Source organism: Macaca mulatta, chromosome 2 (assembly GCF_049350105.2).
Source record: "Macaca mulatta isolate MMU2019108-1 chromosome 2, T2T-MMU8v2.0, whole genome shotgun sequence".
In the NCBI taxonomy this organism is placed as follows: Eukaryota; Metazoa; Chordata; class Mammalia; order Primates; family Cercopithecidae; genus Macaca; species Macaca mulatta.
This window is the reverse complement of record NC_133407.1, coordinates 4,523,970-4,531,857: the sequence shown is the minus strand read 5'-3', so window position 1 is coordinate 4,531,857 and position 7,888 is coordinate 4,523,970. Positions and strand designations below refer to the sequence as shown.

The 7,888-nt window shown below is 42.6% G+C and overlaps 1 pseudogene across 1 annotated transcript; it reads left to right on the top strand.

The window, feature by feature from the left end:
• Positions 1 to 415: 415 nt before the first annotated feature.
• Positions 416 to 5,538, top strand: LOC144338973 (small ribosomal subunit protein eS26 pseudogene; annotated as a pseudogene). Its single transcript, XR_013413484.1, has one exon. The product of XR_013413484.1 is annotated as a small ribosomal subunit protein eS26 pseudogene (transcript).
• The last annotated feature ends 2,350 nt before the right edge of the window (positions 5,539 to 7,888 follow it).

Genomic DNA, 7,888 nt, shown 5'->3' with positions numbered 1-7,888 from the left:
AAATAATTTCCTTCTACTTGACTTCCTTGAGCTGAGACATCAGTCTTTTTCTACTTTCAGACTCCAGCAGAAACATCTGCTCTTCCAGGGTCTTAAGCCTGCCAGCTTTTGGACTCCAACTTATACCATCGGCTCTCCTAGTTCTCAGGACTTCAGACTCAGATTGGAGCTACACCGTCTGCCTCCAGCTTGCCGGCTTTGTGAGACTTCTCGGCCTCTTTAATTGTATGAGCCAATGCCTTATAATAAATCTTTCTCTCTCTATCTATACATGCACTATTACTCTGTTTCTCTGGAGAACCCTAATACACTAGGTAAAACTGTGTCCCTCTACCCACCTCATGCAATTCTTTCTTATCTGTTTCTTGACTGTTTGTGCCTGTCTCTTCTCAACCAGAATGGAGGCTCCTTTTTCAATACTATATCTCTGGATGCATGTATGGCACATAGAGGGTCCTCAGTAAATACTGGTTGACTGACTCTTTTCCCTCATTAGCCATGTGACCTTGCACAATTCATTTGACCTCTGGGCCAATTTCTTCACCATTACAACAGGGATGGCATCTTGTTTACGTAACACCAGGGCTGTCTGAGAGGACCCCCAGGCACACAGCTGTGAAAGTGTTCCTTGCTCTCTTCGGTCCGTACGTCCAAGATGACAAAGAGAAGAAGGAACAACGGTCGTGCCAAAAAGGGCCGCGGCCACGTGCAGCCTGTTCGCTGCACTAACTGTGCCCGATGCGTGCCCAAGGACAAGGCCATTAAGAAATTCGTCATTCGAAACATAGTGGAGGCCGCAGCGGTCAGGGACATTTCTGAGGCGAGCGTCTTCGATGCCTACGTGCTTCCCAAGCTGTGTGTGAAGCTGCATTACTGTGTGAGTGTGCAATTCACAGCAAAGTAGTCAGGAATCGATTTTGTGAAGCCCACAAGGACCGAACACCCCCTCCCCGATTTAGACCTGTGGGTGCTGCCCCACGTCCCCCACCAAAGCTCATGTAAGGAGCTGAGTCCTTAAAGGCTGAGACAGACTATTCTCTGGAGAAAAATAAAATGGAAATTGTACTTAAAAAAAAAAAAAAAAGTGTTCCTGACAAACGTAAGTGTTCTCCGTACTAGGGGTTGTGTCTCATTCATCTTTGCACCTCCATCCCCTCTTTCCCTCCCCTCCACCCTTCCCCCCACCCTCTACAGATGCTCAATAGATGTTTATTTTCAACAATGAGTTAAATCATTTTATGGCTACCTCAATTTTAGTCAATTACATCAGTTATGATGACACAAGAAATATCTACTCATCGCTGAATACCTTAATGCCTAAGAAACTTTGGTCAGAAAAGAATGAAAGGTAAAGTTGGGGGATCCATAGCAAGAATTTGGTCATATCTAGTCTAACAAGAGTAATAGGAACCTTAAAAAAGCTTTACAGTATACAATGAAATGGGCTCTCTCATTTGCTAATAAGCATGCAAATTGGTGCAACCACTTTGGAAAGTGATTTGACTATATCAAAATTTTCATACCATTTAAGTCAGCAAAGTCTCCCTGTCCTAGATGTTTCCATGTGATGCAGACTTTGCTCTAAATATAAAATCAAAAATTATCAATCTTTTAGAAGCAAGCAAAGGTGTAGATCTTCGTGACCATGGTCTAGATAATAGATTTGTAGATAGGGCACCAAAAGCTCAAGCAACTAAAGAAAAAAGTAGATAAATCAGACCTCATCAAAATGTAAAACTTTTGTGCATCAAAAGACACCATAAAGAAAGTAAGAAGACAACCCACAGAATGGGAGAAAATGTTTGCATTTTCTCCATATTTCTGATAAGGGATTTTTATCCAGAATGTAGAAAGAATTCTTGTAACTTGACAATAAAAAGAAAAATAACATAATTTTAAGCTGTGCACACAATTTGAATAAACATTTCTCCAAAGAAGATAAATACACAAACATCCAAGAAGCACATGAGAAGATGCTAAACATACTAGTCACCAGGAAAATGAAAATAAAAGCTACAATGAGATACCACTTCACACCCACTATGATGGATATTTAAAAAATTAAAACGGAAAACAGCAAGTGTTGTGAAAATACTGGAAAGCTCGCACAGTGCTGGTGGAAATGCAAAATGGTGCAGCCGCTTTGGAAAACAGCTGGGCAGTTCCTCAGAAGGCTAAACACAGAGTCACCACACGGCTGGTAATTCCACTCTTAGGTTTATACTCAAGATTGGTGAAAACATGTCCACACAAAACTTGTACATTGGCCAGGTGCAGTGGCTCATGCCTATAACCCCAGCACTTCGGGAGGCTGAGGCAGGCAGATCACTTGAGGTCAGGAGTTTGAGACCAGCCTGACCAGCATGGTGAAACTCCATCTCTACTAAAAATACAAAAATTAGCCAGGTATGGTGGCGGGCGCCTATAATCCCAGTTACTTGGGAGGCTGAGGCAGGAGAATTGCGTGAATCAGGGAGGTGGAGGTTGCAGTGAGCCAAGATCATGCTGTTGTACTTTAGCCTAGGTGACAGAGTAAGAACTTGTCTCAAAAAAAAACAACAAAAGCCTCATATGTAAATATTCAGAGCAGCAATGTTCGTAATAGCCAAAAGGTGAAAGAGAAGCTTTAAATGTCCGCTCATTGGTGAATGGGTAAACAAAAGTGGTACATCTACGTGATGGAATATTATTTGGCCATAAAAAGGAATCAAGTACTGACACCTGTGATAACATGAGTGAACCTTGGAAATACTGTGATCAGTGAAAGAGGCCAGACACAAAGGGTCACCTATTTTGTGGTTCCATTTACATGAAATGTTCAGAATAGACAAATCCATAGAAATAGAAAATAGATTAGTTGTTGTCAGGGGCTGGAGAGAGGGAGGAATGGGTACGGGATTTCTTTCTAGGGTGATAAAAATATTCTGGAATGAGATGGTGATGATAGTTGTACAACTGCGAATATGCTAAAATCTACAGCATCGTACTCCATAAAAAGTAAATGTTATGATACCTGAATTACATCTCAAAACGCAGTTATTTAAGAAGTGCTCATTGTAGCATTATTTATACTAGTAAAAAGTAAAATAGTCAAAATATCCTTTCATTAAAAAGAAAATTAACTAATAATCCATGTATTTGATAGAATTACACAGCCATTCAACTGTGTCTATAAAATGTCATCATACCACGTAGAATGATTATAAAATAATATTAAGTAAGACATAGTCATGACTACTTTTTAAAGCATAGCTCTCTGGGTGTTTTTGTTGAAGTCTGGAAGAAAACATACCAAACTTTTAACAAATGTTGGCTATAGGTAGTGAGACATGAATAATACCTTCTTTTTGTTACTTTTCTATATTTTCTAAACTTTCTTCCAACATGTATTACTTTTATTACTTTTTTTTTTTTTTTTCTTTGAGACGGAGTATTGCTCTGTCACCCAGGCTGGAGTGCAGTGGCATGATCTCAGCTCACTGCAACCTCCACCTCCCAGGTTCAAGCGATTCTCCTGCCTCAGCCTTCTAAGAGGTGGGATGACAGGGGTCCGTCACTACGCCTGGCTAATTTTCTTTTGTATTTTTGTAGAGACAGGGTTTCGCCATGTTGGCTAGGCTGTTCTCGAACTCCTGACCTCAGGTGATTCACCTGCCTCAGCCTCCCAAAGGGTATTATTTTTATTTTATTTTGTTATTTAAAATAATCTTTTTAAGTTGTTTACCTGCTATGGATAAAGTGTCAGATTTTCAGCATCTAGTGTTATGAAGATGAGTTCACCTCCCTCAGTTTGGAGCCCACTGCTGTCTGGCACAGCCACCTGGAGGGCAGCCTCCCAAGAGAAATCAGGCCCAAGGCCCCAGGGGGTGACAAAGCTGCAACACAGATAAGTCCTGAAGAGACTGGCCCCACCCGAAGCAGCACCTTACAGGTAGGGAGACTCTGCTTTTCCTGTTTTAAATTGCAGTCGGTTTTTAAAATCCCCATTGTCATTTCAAAGGTGGCATGAGGCAGCTGGGTCCCCAGGCCTGTGTCTTTCCTTTGTCTGCCCCACAGACTCCTTATTTCCCTTCTGCCTCCAGTGGCCACCCTTCGGGCAGGGACACAGCGATGTTGTTACAGGTGTTGGCTCACTCTGGCCTCGTTTGCTCTGGAAAGGATTCTGGTCGGATCAAATAGCCCTGTGGAAACTCAAGCTGAATTGTCTTCATTTTCTATCATTTTATTTTAACATCCCAGCAGTCCCAGCCTGTCAGGGTCTCTGCCGGCAGTCAGCCATTCATCAATTTAAAACATAGCCATGAAGTTCTGGAAAGGGTCCAACTCCACAGAAGAAATCAATTCTTTTCTTCTCATTTTTCTTTGAAGGCAGGAAAGAATCTGCTCATGCGGACACAAGGCATGATGACTTTCGCGTCAGTCGGGAGCCTGCTTTTAGAGAGTAATACTCAACATTTCATCCACAGGCCAAAACATTGCCCTATGGAAGGCACCAGTGCTACTACAAAACCAGTATTACAAGTGATCTTTTTGATTTCACAATTATTGTAGGCCAGGTGTGGTGGCTCATACCTGCAATCCCAGTAATCCCTCGGAGGCCGTGGTGGGAGGACCACTTGAGCCCCAGAGTCCGAGACCAGCCTGGGAAACGTAGCAAGACCCCATCTTATTTAAAAAGAAAAAGAAAAAAAACCATCATTGTACGTGCTTATTTATTACATTTCTCATTTAATAATAACACTTAGTACTTGACAGAAGGACTTTTCTTATATTAATTCATATGATGCTCTCAATAACCCATTATATTACAGCCCATCTTACAGATGAGAAAATCGAGGCACTGAGAGAAAGTCGTAAATGTAATCTTGCAAATGGAAGGTTCTTAAAAATTAGCCAGATTTAAGGATTATATGAACATTAAAACTATATTAAATACTTTTTCAGGAAGACCTAGCTTCAGTCTCTGGAGTGGAGGGATTTTGTTCTAATTTGGTCTCATCTGCTCATGGCGATTCACTGGAGAGCTTCGTGGGTTAGCAGAAAAGGGAAAAGAACGCAGAATGACATGCTCACCCTTCTCTTACCAGCCTGTATCCAGTCATAGCAGGAAGACAGGCGATAGAGCAGGGAGTACCCCACTGAAGTCCAGTGGAGGTGCCAGGACCACCTGTGAAAAAGCCATTGTTTTATAGAATGCCAGAGACATCTATCAAACACAGAGAGGGAAAATACTGAGTCACACTACACATCCCCCATTGTAGACCGTGTGAAAGGCACCCTGGAGTACCGTTCCCCAGCAGACTGAAATGTGAATGGTGACCCACGGAGGTGTGCAATGTGAATTTCTGTCCCTTGGTGATCTCAGGGAAGTCCTTCGAGATCCTGCAGAGGTACCTAGAAACAACGGCCTGGTACACAACCCCAAACATTTCTGTCCCCAGCTTTTGCTTACGGCCTGTCTTCATGGTGATCAATGTCTCCTCTGCAAGGGAAGTGGAAGACTGGTCACCAGAAGCTTCCATTCTGCTGTGTGGGGTCTCCTAGAGAAATTTAGGAGCAGAATCCTCCCTTAGAACAAAATCATCTGCATCTGCTATTTCCCATTTCCAGATGTTTTTTACATTGATAAGCATCTCCCAAATGTTTCTCCTTGCATTGCTGTTCTTTTTAAAAAAGTAAACATAAAAAGCTAAGGCACTGTTTCTCACATTCCTCAGTCTTCTCTAAGCCAACCCTGCACAATGCTTTCTCACCCTACCTTTTCTGCATCTGAATGGGCCAAGAAGACTTTTAGGGGTTTTACTTTCCATGTTTTTGTGATTAAATTAATAAATGTACTTTTTCATACTCTATTTGCCCCTTAACCTCCGCTTCCTCGCCGTGAAGCAGGAATTGCTGTGCTAGGCCATTATTGCCATGATGTGGTCTTCAAAAACCTGGAGACTTTCCCTTAGGACATTCCGTGCTTAGTCCTATTATACCTCTGTCTGGAATATGCCACAGTTCAGAGTTATCTGAACCACAACGAAAAGTGGCCTCTTATGTCTGGGCACGGTGGCTCACGCCTATAATCCCAACACTTTGGGAGGCCGAGGCAGGTGCATCACCTGAGGTCAGGAGTTCGAGACCAGCCTGGCCAACATGGTGAAACCCCGTCTTTATTAAAAATACAATAATTAGCTAGGTGTGGTGGTGGGTGCCTGTAATCCCAGTTACTTGGGAGGCTGAGGCAGGAGAATCGCTTGAACCCTGGAGTTGGAGGTTGCAGTGAGCTGAGATTACACCATTGCACTCCAGCCTGGGCGACAAGAGCAAAATTCAGTCTCAAAAGAAAAAAAAAAAGAAAAAGAAAGAAAAAGAAAATAGCCTCATATACTACGCAGTCGAGCTCCGTCTTGTTTTACAAACACTATATCATTTTTGCAAGTGTTTCAGATGCGTCCCAAAGTGCCAGGAGGGCCCCCTACTGCCAGAGCCGACTCCGTGAGCACATCGCCTGTGTTCACACAAGGCCCGCATTTAGAACGGCTCCATATTTGGATTAATGCCATGTTGATGTTATCTTGAAGTTCTTGATCATTTTTTAACAAGGGGCCCCACATTTCCATTTTGTCCTAGGCCCTGGTCCTGCTCACAGCTTCTGTTGCCACTCTCTACGCCCAGCCCCACACTCCTCCTGCTCCATGATTTGGGAGCAGAGAGGTTTGGTCCCAAAAGAACTTTGAGGTTCAGTTCGTGAAGCCTTTACATAATTTATTACTAGTTCCCTTTTCCAGAATCTTAGATAAGTGACATCCCTGCAAGGTACAAAGATCATTACCCCAGTTCCCCAGGGCTAGGTAGGAACAGCTCCAACACTAAAACCTGTGGGAGGGGAACTGGTTTTTTTTTTGGGTTTTTTTGGTTTTTTTTTTTTTTTTTGGTTTTTTTTTTCAAGAGTGTGAGTGGTGGAGGAGGGGAGTAGATATTTTGTAAAGTGGTAAAACTAAACAGTATCTTACAGATTGCCTTTATAGGACCATATTACTGTGGTCCTCTGGCACTGAAAAAAAGGTAAGCAGCTGTCATTTCCAGAAGGCCAAACGGCTCTAGGTAGATGGGCCATTTTGCCTGAATCTAGCTTTGAAAGTACTGCCTAATGAGAAGGCATAATTCTTATGTCTACAGAGGACCTTGAGACAAGAAGTCTGGAGGTGAGTGGCTGCCCTGGCAGGCAAACACCCGCCAAGATAAAAGAGGAATTTGTAGTTGATGCACTATTTTGAGACCATAAGAGGTCAATCAGGGTGAGAATGCAGCATTTCAAAGTGTGTTGATGATAGAAGCCGAAGAGCCTCTAAGTCAAGGACTCTCCAAGATAGGACTGTTCTCTCTGGCAAGCACAGTGGTGACATTTTAGACAAATGATCTCGTCTTTCCGGGCTTGGTTCCTCATTTCTAAATGGTAATAATATTAGTACCAACCACATGGGGCTGTTGAGAAGAATAAATTAGCTTTTACATTAAAAGCAATTAAAACAGTGGCTGACATATTGTATACACTCCAGAAGTCATGGTTATGATTCTTATTACTATGAAGTGATGACTTCCTCACTAAATAGCAGGTACAGGTAAAGACTGAGTTCTCTAGATGCCATCTTGAGCCACTTCCCTTTTAGCCTTGCCCATCAGATAGACCCCAGGTGTCCCTAGTCCCAGCACACATTCTTTCCAGGTGGCATCCTAGATACTAGGAAGAAGAGAGACTAATGTTTGGGGGGCTGGATGGAGGAAAAGGACAGCACCTATGAAGTGTTCAAGAAGAAGAAGAAGAGGAAGAAGAGGAAGAAGAAGAAGAAGAAGAAGAAGAAGAAGAAGAAGAAGAAGAAGAAGAAGAAGAAGAAGAAGA